Below are 13,505 nucleotides of genomic sequence, written 5' to 3' on the forward strand. Positions count from 1 at the left end.
GTAGAGATAAATCCTGAAGCAGTGTCTGACCTTGAGTCCAGAGGATCAGTGTCCAGATGAAGACGGGGATCAAAGTCATGGTAGCTGTGGGTGAAGTTGGTGTAGCAGCAGCTCTCAGTCATGAAGTGTTAAAGTCACAGCGCTATAAACACTCCCAGAGCACTGAAGCATGTGCTGCTAATGCAAAGTGGAACCTCTCTTTATGTGTGTGTGTGTGTGTGTGTGTGTGTGTGTGTGTGGTCACTGTAGTGTAACAGAAGTTTTTGTACGACGGTTTCATTAGATTGTATCACTGTGGTGGACTTTCGGTGGCGGAACCAAACTCATCATTGGTAAGTCACTTTTAGTAACACTAAGTTGCTTTTACTTCTTCTACAGTTTTAAAAATTAAGAAAATAACTTCTGTTCATCATGTACATGAGTAAATGAAAGTTATGTGTATAGTTATTAGTAATATGTTGGGAGTTATTCTAAACCATGAAGTACTGAGATAATAAATGAGTAAATACGGCATATGTAATAAATATGCTGTGTGTGTGTGTGTGTGTGTGTGTGTGTGTGTGTGTGTGTTGGTGAGTTTAAACCTGGTCACTGGTTCATATCTGAAGTTTAGTGTAAATTGTTCTCTGTGCTGATGTAAAATACAGACGAATGCTGCTGTGTGTTTGTGTTAAACAATGAACATTTGTGTAATCAGATCCATTTACTACTATCACACAGGGAGCACTTTATATTACACATCAGTAAGAAGTGTTTAACACAGAATAAAGCTGATCAAAGTCTGAGTCGCTCCACAATATAACCAGTAACCAGTAAATCTTCTCCTGCTGAGTAGTTCTACTGAACTGCAGTCATGTGAATAAGCAGTAATGAGTAAATGTTGTGTAAGTGTGTGTAAATGTGTGTTTATTGTGTGTTTGTCTTCTCCAGCCGGTCCCACGGTGAAGCCCTCCGTGTCTCTGCTCCCTCCCTCCTCTCTGCAGCTGTCTGAGGGATCCGCCTCGCTGCTCTGCCTGCTGTCTGCCTACTCTCCACAGGGGGCGCTGGTGAGCTGGAGAGTGGACGGCTCAGAGGTGAAGGACGGGGTTCTGACCAGCGCAGAAGAACAGAAGAAGGACGGTTACACACGCAGCAGCACCCTGACCCTCAGCAAAGCAGTCTGGGAAAAGGGGGAGGAGTTTGTCTGTACAGTCTCCCATGCTGGTGTCAATCATCCGGTCACGTTCACAAAGAGCCAGTGTGAAGACTAACAGCTCCAAGATAGAATTTAACACTGAGCTGCTTACACATCCATCTACAATAGAGTTTCAGTTTTACACAATGCTGACATTTCTGTCTTTACTCTCTTCACTGTCCTGTTGCTCTTCCTGTAGTTTTGCTCTGCTGAAATAAAGCTTCATTTGGGACATTGTGTCTTCTTTTATTCCAGTTAATAGTCATTATCAGTGTGATGAGAGAGTGTGTTTAGCTGTAGATTCAGTGCTGTGTGTTGTGCTTCAGTGAGTTTGGCTGAAGAAACTTGAACATCTGGTGAAAGTGCTGCTCTATTCTGGGAGAAAGAGGATCACTCAGCCGTCTTCATGTGAATCTCACTTCCTCTACACTGCTCTCTGATTTACTGCTTAACACTGACTCTGTGTGTTTAGCTGGGTGTGGAGCAGGAAGCTGCTTTCATCTCTTTCTTTACTGCAGGGTTTATGCTTGAGTGAACTGACAGGTAAAGACTTATTTTATATTAATAAGATGGAGGAGTTCAGATCCTCATCCATTCCTACTTGTGTCAAATCTGTACACTGAATTTAAACTGAAAATCAGCTTCGGATTTTTTCTTACCTCAGAAGCCAGTAAACCTTCTGAGAACAGTGTTTATGTCCATTCTGGACCCAGTATAAATGAATCAATGCATAACAGGACACACAGGACACGGCTCTATTGAATTAAAACGATGGCGCCGGTGAGGTCGGCTGCCGTCACGACTGCTCCGACCACCTTTTCTTTGTTTTTGTTCTTTAAGTTAGTTTACAGCGTTTTAAAACCGGCAAAATTACCACCATGGGGTACATTAGTTATGATAGAGACACTCTTGTTTCTATTGGTATACAATGTACTCACAATTCGACGTTTTTAACTCCGGATCCGAGCTGGCCGAGTGAGATCCTGAGGGACAACAAAGGACGCGACGCGAAGCGGCGGCCCCGAGGGAAACGAGCCGGCGTCAGGAACAGGCTGAGAGCACGTGCACACCGCACACCTCTGCCTAGCATCCTGCTCGCCAATGTCCAGTCACTGGAAAACAAGCTCGATGACCTCAGGGCCAGGGTAAAGTTCCAGAGAGACATTCGGGACTGCAATCTCCTCTGCTTCACCGAGACATGGCTGAACCCAGCGGTGCCGGACCACGCCATCCAGCCGGCCGAGTTCTTCTCGGTTCACCGCATGGACAGGACGCGGGACTCGGGGAAGTCAAGGGGAGGCGGCGTGTGTTTAATGGTGAACAGCAGCTGGTGCAACAGCGCGAGCGTTGTTCCTCTCACACGCTCCTGCACACCCAACCTGGAACTACTGTCCATCATGTGTCGTCCTTTTTACCTTCCTCGGGAGTTTACATCGGTCATAATCAGCGCCGTTTATATTCCACCACAAGCGGACACGGACACTGCCTTATGCGAGCTGCATGAGGCACTCACACAACAACAAACACAACACCGGGACGCTGCGCTTATTGTGGCGGGGGACTTTAACAGTGCCAACCTCAAACGCGCAGCGCCGAACTTTTATCAGCACATCACCTGCCCCACCAGGGGCGAAAGGACACTGGATCATTGCTACACCACAGTCAAGGACGGTTACAAGGCACAATCTTGTCCACCGTTTGGTAAATCCGACCATGCCGCCATCTTCCTCATGCCAAAATACAAACAAAGGCTGAAACAGGAAGTTCCGGTTCAGAGGGAGGTCGCGCGCTGGACGGACCAATCGGTGGCCGCGTTACAGGACGCACTCGATGACGCAGACTGGGACATGTTCAGAAACAGCTCCGATGGTGACGTCAGCGTGTTTACGGAAGCGGTTGTGGGATTCATCGGGAAATTAGCGGACGATACCGTAGAAAAAAAGACTATTAAAACGTTTCCCAACCAGAAGCCGTGGGTGGATAAAACCATCCGCGACGCTCTGAGATCTCGCACCGCTGCCTACAACACGGGACTCGCGTCGGGGGACATGGAACCATACAAGGCTGCGTCATACAGCGTCCGGAAGGCGGTGAAAGAGGCGAAGCAGCGCTACGGGAGGAAACTAGAGTCACAGCTCCAACAGAGTGACTCTAGGAGCCTGTGGCAGGGACTAAGGACAATAACGGATTATAAAGCACCAACATCCGGTATGATAAACGCTGACGTGTCTCTGGCAGACGAGCTGAACACTTTCTATGCTCGCTTCGAGGCTGCAGCTAAGGACGCTAGCGATGCTAATGCTAGCGGCGCTAACGGCTACAGACAGGAAGTCACTGCCAGCACCGGAAGCGCGTTCATCATCACCGAGCATGACGTGAGGAGAGCCTTCAAGAGAGTGAACACCAGGAAAGCAGCAGGACCAGACGGCATCTCAGGCCGTATTCTCAAAGCCTGCGCAGACCAGCTAGCACCTGTGTTCACTGAGATATTTAACATCTCTTTATCTCAGTCGGTGATCCCCACATGCTTCAAAGAGTCCATTATTGTTCCTGTCCCAAAGAAACCTCATCCTGCTACCCTCAATGATTATCGCCCTGTAGCCCTCACTTCAGTAGTGATGAAGTGCTTTGAACGCCTGGTCAGAGACTTCATCATCTCTTCACTACCAGACACACTCGACCCACTACAGTTTGCTTATCGTCCAAACCGTTCCACGGACGATGCAATCTCTCATCTCCTCCATACATCTCTCACTCACCTGGACACTCGGAGGGGGAATTATGTGAAAATGCTCTTCATCGACTACAGTTCTGCATTTAATACCATAATTCCCTCCACACTTACCACCAAGCTGGAGCACCTGGGACTCAGCTCATCTATATGTCAGTGGATCTCCAACTTCCTAACTGGCAGACCACAGGCAGTAAGGATGGGCGGACATGTCTCAGCCTCCCTCACTCTCAGCACTGGAGCCCCCCAGGGTTGTGTTCTGAGCCCCCTGCTGTACTCTCTGTACACCCACGACTGCGTGGCCACTACCAGCTCCACCACCATCATCAAGTTTGCTGACGACACTGTTGTGGTGGGCCTGATCACGAACAACGATGAGACGGCCTACCTGGAGGAGGTTGGAAATCTGGAGAACTGGTGCCAGAGAAACAATCTCCTCCTGAACGTCAGTAAGACAAAGGAGCTGATAGTGGACTTTAGTACAAAGCAGGTGAGGAACTACCAGACCCCCGTCATCAACAGGAGCCCAGTGGAGAGAGTGGACAGCTTCAGATACCTCGGTGTTCACATCACGCAGGACCTGGCATGGTCCTGTCACATCAACACCGTGGTAAAAAAGGCCCGACAGCGTCTCTACCACCTCAGACGCTTGAGAGACTTTAGACTGCCCTCCAAGGTGCTCAGGAACTTCTACTCCTGCACCATCGAGAGCATCCTGACGGGAAATATCACGACCTGGTTCGGGAACAGCACCATGCAGGACAGACGAGCTCTACAGAGGGTGGTGCGATCCGCTGAGCGCATCATCCGCATCGAGCTCCCTGACCTGCAATCGATTTACAGCAAGCGGTGCTTGACCAAGGCCAGGAAGATCGTGAAGGACCTCAGCCACCCCAATAACGGACTGTTTACTCTGTTGCGGTCTGGGAAGCGATTCCGCTCCTTGAAGGCCAACACAGAGAGACTGAGGAGGAGCTTCTTCCCGCAGGCGATAAGGTCTCTCAACCACAACCACACCACTATGCAGAACTACACAATATTTTCATAATTGGTCAAATCTATCAATCTTCTTACATCCATGAACACTATGGACAATTACACGCTCACCTTCCTTCATATATACACTACATGTCGTACGTTACATCCTGGACCATTGCACAAAGACACTTTAATAACCTTGCACACCTACCTTCACAACTACACTACATTTTACAGTTTTACGTTTACATCCTGGACCAGTGCACAAAGACACTTTAATAACCTCTGCACTAAGACACTTTGCTCTATGCATATTTGCACACACCGTACAGTATATTTCAATTTGCACAGTATATTTCTATTTTGTACATCATATTTCTATTTCTATTTTTATTTCTAGTTCTATTTTTTTTCCTAGCACATTTCTATTTTTATTTTTAGTTCTATTTTTCCTAGTTTAATTTAATTTTTTAATTTAATTTCTATCGTATTTCTTTTATTCATATTTATTTCTTATTTGTAAAATTTAACTCTCTTTTAGGGTCAATGGCAGTCGTATAATGCATTTCACTACATTTCGTACTGTGTATGTTTGTGTATGTGACAAATAAAATTTGAATTTGAAATTTGAATTTGACTTATGAAGCTGGTCACACTCATCAGGTTAAATTTAAAAAATATAGTGACATTTCCACATGGCCAGCTGTGGTAAGGGAGGACATGCAGGAGGTTGGAGTGAAAACGTAAGATGTGGTAGACAGAGTCAGATGGAGACAAAGAGACATTTGCAAAGTCTGATGTCATCTCAGATCATTATCTCATCTCATTTAAAGTGTTTTAATAATAATGTATGTACAAATGGTACTCAACCGAAATAATGGTTTTCCATTATTCCAAAACCCAACTGTCTGAGATGGCATTTGAGTTTGTGCGTTTGCTGCCTTTACCGCTGTGTGGCGCTATATAACTATACCCTGAAGCCTCAGGCCTTAGTTCATTCTCTCAAGGATTCATAATCACTAATTGTACTAAAATTACAGTACAAATTTAGAATTTAAATTAAATATTTTTAGGGTCGAATTCAAGCAAAGTATGTTTAAAACAGTGAGCATTTAGATTTTATCATGTGTAATTAGAAAAGCTACATGTGAAGGGTTTTGTGTCATCTTATACTTTGTGTTCTTTAAATTTGTAGTAGATTTATTAAGTGAAATAAATGAAACTAAACGACTTTATAATTAAAAAAATTGTCAGGACATCCTACTGCGTCAGCAGATGTCAATGTTTTTTTGTGTTATTATAAAAATTCAATGTAGTAGGCTATTATGGTCATTATGATTTTTTTCAAATAAATAATGAAAACATTTAAACAAATTACATTTTTACATTCAAGTAGCACCCCTGTTGCGCTGTACCACCTTCTGACATTAAACAAATTTACGATCACAGTACTAAAATTACGGTACAAATTTTAAATTAAAATTAAATATAGGCATTTGTTATTTGCATCGAATTTAAGCAAAGTAAATTTTAACACATTGAGCCTTTAGATTTTATCAAGTGTAAAACTCACATAGCTAGAAAACTCCGGGTGTGCACCAAAATTGTGGGTGTGTTATTGTCAGATTAATGTGAAAAAACTACATAATAAAACTATATAAGCTACATAGCCTTTATAAGATTTTACTTTTACAGAAAATGAACCAAAACTCTTTGTATGCTTGCCTCACAGACGTGGAAAATATATATTTGTAGAAAGCGAAATGTCTGCTTTAACATAAACTAATGGAAAACAAATTTTAGATTATGCAATTTGTATAAAACGTGAATTATAGGCGCATCCACTGCTGCGGATGCGACAGTTTAGCGTTTGTATCAGGGTTTAAATTATATATCTTTTGTTTATACAATAATAATATTAATAGCAACTAGGTTTTGTTAAGTTTTTCATACTACTGGACTCTTTCTGGGGAACACGCGAGTTTCTTCTTATAAGAGCAACGAACGGAATTCAGCTCTGCACAACTAAACTCCGGCTCAGGTACGATATAATGGATAATATTCAGCTTGTCCAGTGTGTGGAGTGCAGGATGTTTAGACATTCTTCCTCCGTCGTTAGTGGTCATTTTATTTGTGATAGGTGTGTGTTAGTGAGCACTCTGACGAAGATATCAGTGTTAGAGGAGCGCATCCAGACTTTAGAGAGGGTTAGAGGGCGCGAGAGCAGCGTTATTCCCGTAGCGGACAGTCTGGGTGCCGCAGATGGAGATAACCAGCCCCTGACACCGGCATTAGAGCCCTCACAGCGGGGCGAGTGGGTGACGACTCCGCGGCATACACGTTCAGCCAAAGCTAACGCTAAGGCTAGACCACCGGAGCACACCTCTGCGCTTCACGTGTCCAACAGGTTTGCTCTCCTCAGTGATGCACCCACTGAGAAACCTGAAAGAGTTCTGGTTATAGGAGACTCTATACTAAGACATGTGAAATTAGCCAGCCCTTTAGGGGCGCCAGCGGCAGTGGTTAGGTGTATCCCGGGAGCCAGAGCACCGGACATAGCAGGTAATCTTAGGGCTCTAGGACAGCATAGGTTCTCTAAGATAGTTGTACATGCTGGAGCTAATGATATACGCCTTCGTCAGTCAGAGGTTAGCAAGAATCAGGGGTGTTTTAAACTAGCGAAGGCGATGTCTGATGAAGTAATATGGTCTGGTCTCATCCCAATGAGATGTGGTGACATAACTTACAGCAGGTTTTGGTCGCTGAACCGCTGGGTGTCCAGGTGGTGCTCCGAAAACAATGTGGGCTTCATAGACAATTGGAAGGGAAAATTTAAGGGGAAAGCTGGCCTGTTAGGGCGGGACGGTGTCCATCCCACTCGGGAAGGTGCTGCTCTCATTTCTTGTAATATGGCCCAATCGGTGAAAATCCAGAGCCCAGGCCAGAGAGCAGACAGACAGGCTAATCCAACCATCTGCTAGCTGCATGGAGTTGTCACTCAGGGTTCACTATATTGAGACTGTGTCTGTTTCCCAAGCTAAGCAAAAATGTAGAAAGACTCAAAGTCTGTTTTAGTAATTTAATTAGCATAGATACCACAAACTCAGATCACACTGAATGCGCAGCCGGCACCTCTGATCTGAAGCTAGGACTGTTAAATATTAGAATTCTCGCATCTAAAGCAGTTATTGTTAATGAAATTATCACAGATCAGGAATTTGATATTCTCTGATTAACTGAAACCTGGATTAAACAGGATGAGTATGTAGCTCTAAATGAAACTAGTCCTCCTGGATACAGCTTCATACACCAGCCTCGGTTAAAAAACGCACGTTTTCGGAAAGGGGATGCCACGACTTGCCGCGGCAAGCTGTGAAAATGCCCTTCATTACCTGTAGGGGGCAGTCGTGTTTCAGTCTGAAGTATTGTGTGTCTACTGAGCCAAAAATGTGCTATCTTTCTTAGACGCCCATTGACAGCAAGCCACAAAGCTCATAAACGTGTCGAGCTCAAACTGTAAATACTGATATAAATTTATTCTTCATTTTCTTCTCTCCTTCAATGATGATACTTCTTTAACTGCGCTTTCTCCATTCAGTATTATTGTTATTAGTAGTAGTAGCGCTCCGAATTTATTATTATTATTATTATTATTGTAACGCACCCGCGCGTGTGCAAAAAGACGAAGTACAACTAGTAATACAAAAATGTATGATATGTTAGCCTAAAACAATATTTTTTATTGTGTTCATGCGCTTTAAATATACACTAAACAATAAACACTGCCTTTTGCAAAGTGAAAGTGAGTTGCGCGTGCAGCTTTTTGATCAAAAGGCTGATAAATGCGTGCGCAGATATGAGCAGATTTATCAATAAAACTACAGACATGAAATGAAACAAACACAAAAATATGTGCTACTCGCTGAATACAACGCGACAGCACGCAGAATCCCCGTGCTTTGACTGCGCTTCCTCTATTCGTTAGGACTGTAGTAGTACACTAAAAAATGCTGGGTTTCTGTAAACACATCGTTGGGTAGTTTATGCTGGGTCAACATTCTGTGTTATTTCAGGTACTTTAATCACAAATGTTGGGTTGCTTTTGCTATGAATACTAAAAGTGCTGCATGATTAAACTCAATGCAAAAAACGGAAAAAGAAACTTCTCCATTTCCTCCCTTTTGTTCCGGTGTTTATGCAGTAAAAAAGAATTTAATTAAACACGAACGTACTGTACGTATAAGACGCGCGCGCGGACACACACAAACTCTCCATGAACACATACACAAACTTTCCGTGCACACACACACAATCTCTCAGTGCGGATACACTGAAAGGTGAGAAGAGATTCCGCAGAATCTTCTGACATAATGCCTGCTCTAAAGGACTATACTCGACAAGAATATAGAGAATAAGAATCATATTTATAGTAAGATAATTAATTAAATAATACAATTATATTTAATAAGATATTTATCTAAAAGCCAGACTGACCAAATTTTTCATTCACTACTGAAGTAGTTAAATATGCTTATACTGTAGATACGTAGGTTACATTTTAAAAGTACAATTGCAAGTAAATTACAAACTGCATGTAATGTAAAATGTAAATAAAACAGTATTAGACACAAATATATGATATGGTAGTATATAAAATAAAAAAGCTGAATGAGTACTCAAATGTTAAACAAACACAATTATTAATTTATTGTGTATATTTAACTTCATTCAGCCGTTTAAGTTATATGACATATATATGATATAACGTTCCTACCAGCCTACTATTATTTTCTGTTCAAATTTAAAGATTCCCGCATGTGTGCAAAAAGACAAATACAAAGAATACAAAAGTAAATAATCTTTAATAAAGTTAGCCTAATACAATATTTTTCCAATGCTGAAGCAAATGTGATTTTGTTTTAGTCTATTCGCTGAATACAACGCGACAGCGCGCTCCAAGGTAAACCCCCACAGAACCCCCCAGTTACTGTAATTACCATTCTCACCTTTCATTCACGATAGGTGTGAAGTTATTAAACCGGTTTAGCTGATGGGGGAATTCACAGAAATGAAGGGATTAAAACGATTTAACAAGATCGAGCAGACGTCTCTGCCTAAAATGTATTTCGCCAGCAAAACATAAAAATATTCTATATTTAATAAAACTGTATTGAAACAAAATTGTGTGTATTTTCCTTATTTAATATCGCTTCCGGGACATTGTTGTCCAAACGTTCTATGTATATGGAAAACAGTGAAACCTAAGCTTAAACAGAAAGGACGAATAAAGGAATGTACGAAACATTAACACCTTTACTGTGTTTAAATGAATAAAGAGTTACTGCATTATCTTTCAAGACATCCTTAATTTACATTTTTCTCCTAAATATATTGTTACAGGGTGCGGTGTGGAGATCTGCACCAAGATATGTTTTACTGATTTAAGGAGCCCTGATGCAGGACTTTAGAGGGGTCAGTGAAATAGGAGTTGTTGTGAGAGCTTATAACAGACACGGGAAGACATTTCTGTTTGGAGATAGCGTGGGGTTATTAATTAATAAACTTAAAAGGAAACCAAAAGAAAACTTAAAACACAAAATAAACAGAGCTCCGCCGTCTATGCAAGAACGGACAGGATTCTGGAAACTAAAACAAAAAAACTAAAGATCCTCTCGAGGCTTATGCCTTTACCAAGGATTTATAGTAGGAAGAGAGAGAGTAGAGTTTGTGCTTTGTGCGCTTTAACCCGAGAGCGCGCGCTAAACTGATGCGTGTTGCTCTCCCTCACTTTCAGAGGCTTGGGCTTTGCCTGTGTCTTCTTCAGCGCGCTTTGTCTTTGGCCCTGACACCTTTTACCGGTGCGACCGAATGATCACACGAAGTGTTGCGGTATTACGACCCGGCCCATTTTGGACAGTTTATACGCGGCTCTGCCCCTCGCATTGTTACATACATATCCACAATTACTTTAACAACATACACTTATCACGAATTGCATTTTATATGAATGTCCCATAAGAGACGCGCACACGTAGGTGTAAAGTTCTCAAACTGGTTTCGCGGATGGGGGAATTGGCAGATATATTATACTTATATAATATATTCACATACAAACACATACTGTATACACATAAAAACATTATATATATATATAAAATAACTGCTAGTGTCTTACGATCCGCCACGCCTACTTCGATCAAAGGATGCAGGCTGCTTGTCAGTACCGTGTATTATGAAAACTACAGCTGGGGGCAGAGCTTTTTCTTACAAAGCCCCAAAATTATGGAATTGTCTTTCAAATAATGTTCAAGACACAGACACAGTCTCAGTGTTTAACTCCAGGCTAAAAACCTATTTATTTAATCAAGCATTTTTATAAATAGATTTGTCTTGAATAAAGGAGCAGATCTGGGGGACTCATGGACGTAGAGTATTATGGTGAACTGGTATGTTTAGATGCTGTCTTCCTCACTCTCATTGATCACTCAGGTTTGCTGACGGTGAGGTGATTGTTTAATTTACATCTTAGGGAGCCCTCATGTCTGTGTTTCCTTCTGGCTCTCCCTTTTAGTTATGCTGTTATGGTTATTCCTGCCAGAGTCTCTGCTTGCACTCTACACTAAATATACATTTACATTATGCATTATGTGACTGCGACCATACCTAACTGTTATTTCTCCTCTTCTGCTCTCCCCTCTTCTGTTCTCTCTCCCCCTCTCTCTCTTCCAGGAACCAGAGATATGATGTATAGTGTCACATAATACCTCAGGAGTGAAGCAGGGCTCAGTCTTATAAGGAAGTGGAGAGAAGGAACACCAGCATCATTCCTAAATGCTAAGAGAGAGGCTGTGAGAACAGGAGGAGTTACACCAGTGACTAAGTGAGAATTAGAACAGAATAGCGCTGAAGTGTGGCCTAAAAGAGAAACAAGAAAAAATACAACTAAAGCTGAGGGCAGATTATTAACAGTGACTGACATCAGTTCAGAGTCTGACAATGTAATATGGGTAGGATGAGTGATAGAGACTGAACAAAAACTAAAACTATCCAGTAAGGAGAAAGAGAAATAGAAGTAATAGAAGTATATAATGATACTATCTTTTTTTAAATAGTAGTAGCCATTATGGAGTCTGTGTACTGTGGTGTTATGATTACTAATAGATTTTTATTTGGTATTGTTTTGCTGTGAGTTAGTGTGGTGTGGTGCCTCTCCTCCACACAGTGTCATTGTGTTGTATCACATCTTCCAACGCAGCACCTGCAGTCGCTCGCAGCTGCAGCAGTGCAATCTCTCTTAGTGGCGGACTGGCCATCTGGAGAACCGGGAGTTTTCCCGGTGGGCCGCCTGCCAAGACCGGCCCAGTCAGTACGCAAATATATAAAAAATGACGGAAACCATAATATTGCATCTTTTTCCTACTCATATGGTACAGAGCCTGAGTTTTGTTTTCTTTTCAGTAGTTTTTAGTTGCATTTAAGTGCGGGATCCACCCGAAAGGTTGTACTATAGCCAGACAATGCAGCAAATAAAAGAACGGGCATCGACCACTTCGTCCATCTCATCAATACATAAATTAACGGGCTGTTACGCTGCCGCGAGCAATATTAAAAATAAAGCAGAGAAGCTAACAGTGTGTTTATGTTACCGCGCATGCGGATGTTTTGCCCTCCGTCAATATTAATTAGACACCTTCACTTTTAATTTATGGAGGGAGAGATATTGATCCTTTCTCGATGCAGCGAATTTCTTTGAGCAAATTAATAATAATTTTAATGAATGAAAAGGAGGAAGAAGAAAAGGTGGAGCTGAAAGTTACACGAAAATAAGAAAAAGCTTTAGAGGTAAATGCTGTGAAATGATTCTAATAAACAGATTCTGCCTTTGGTGTGAAGGAAAGTTCCAAATTCAAATTGAAATTTTATTTGTCACATACACAAACATACACAGTACGAAATGTAGTGAAATGCTTATACGACTGCCATTGACCCTAAAAGAGAATTAAAGTTTACAAATAAGAAATAAATATGAATAAAAGAAATACGATAGAAATTAAATAGAAAATAAAATAGAAAAATTTTATTTTATTTAGTTCCCGTTCCGCTCTGATGGCTCTAACATTACGGTCAGGGACAGCGAGGCTGGATCCAGCAGCCCACCACATCATAATACACTGGCTCATTAAAGTGGAGATTCATTTTTAAAACCACATACTAGTATAAAAATATAACACAAACAAAAAGGTAAATAAAAAAGTATTACTGAAAATGTTTTGGGTCATATTTGTAAAACAAAGAAACAAAGGAAAGAACAATAAGTTCATTATTCAAAGTTGTTCAGATCAGTGTAAAGTTAGTAAGTGCTATAACGCCACCTGGCACAGTTTCATCCCAGTGGAACAATCTGACTACATGTGCAGTGCCATGGAAAAGTATTTGCCCCTTCCTGATTTTTTTTCTTTGCATATTTGTCACACTTGTACAGTATGGGTGGAATTTCACCTAAACAATTTATGAGGAAAAGACAAAATCGGCCTTTTTGTTTGTGAGATATTACGAACATTTCACAGGGGGGATCATCATGATGCAGTGTAAGATATAAGACTCATCAGTGTAAGCTGTAAG

At 41.8% G+C, this 13,505-nt stretch overlaps 1 long non-coding RNA gene across 1 annotated transcript; it reads left to right on the forward strand.

The window, feature by feature from the left end:
• Positions 1 to 259: 259 nt before the first annotated feature.
• On the forward strand, positions 260 to 1,404 carry LOC128509489 (uncharacterized). The gene is made up of 2 exons (XR_008356054.1): positions 260 to 332; positions 931 to 1,404. It is a non-coding gene; the product is annotated as an uncharacterized LOC128509489 (long non-coding RNA).
• Positions 1,405 to 13,505: the final 12,101 nt, after the last annotated feature.

This window comes from Clarias gariepinus, chromosome 2, assembly GCF_024256425.1.
Source record: "Clarias gariepinus isolate MV-2021 ecotype Netherlands chromosome 2, CGAR_prim_01v2, whole genome shotgun sequence".
Lineage (NCBI taxonomy): Eukaryota > Metazoa > Chordata > Actinopteri > Siluriformes > Clariidae > Clarias > Clarias gariepinus.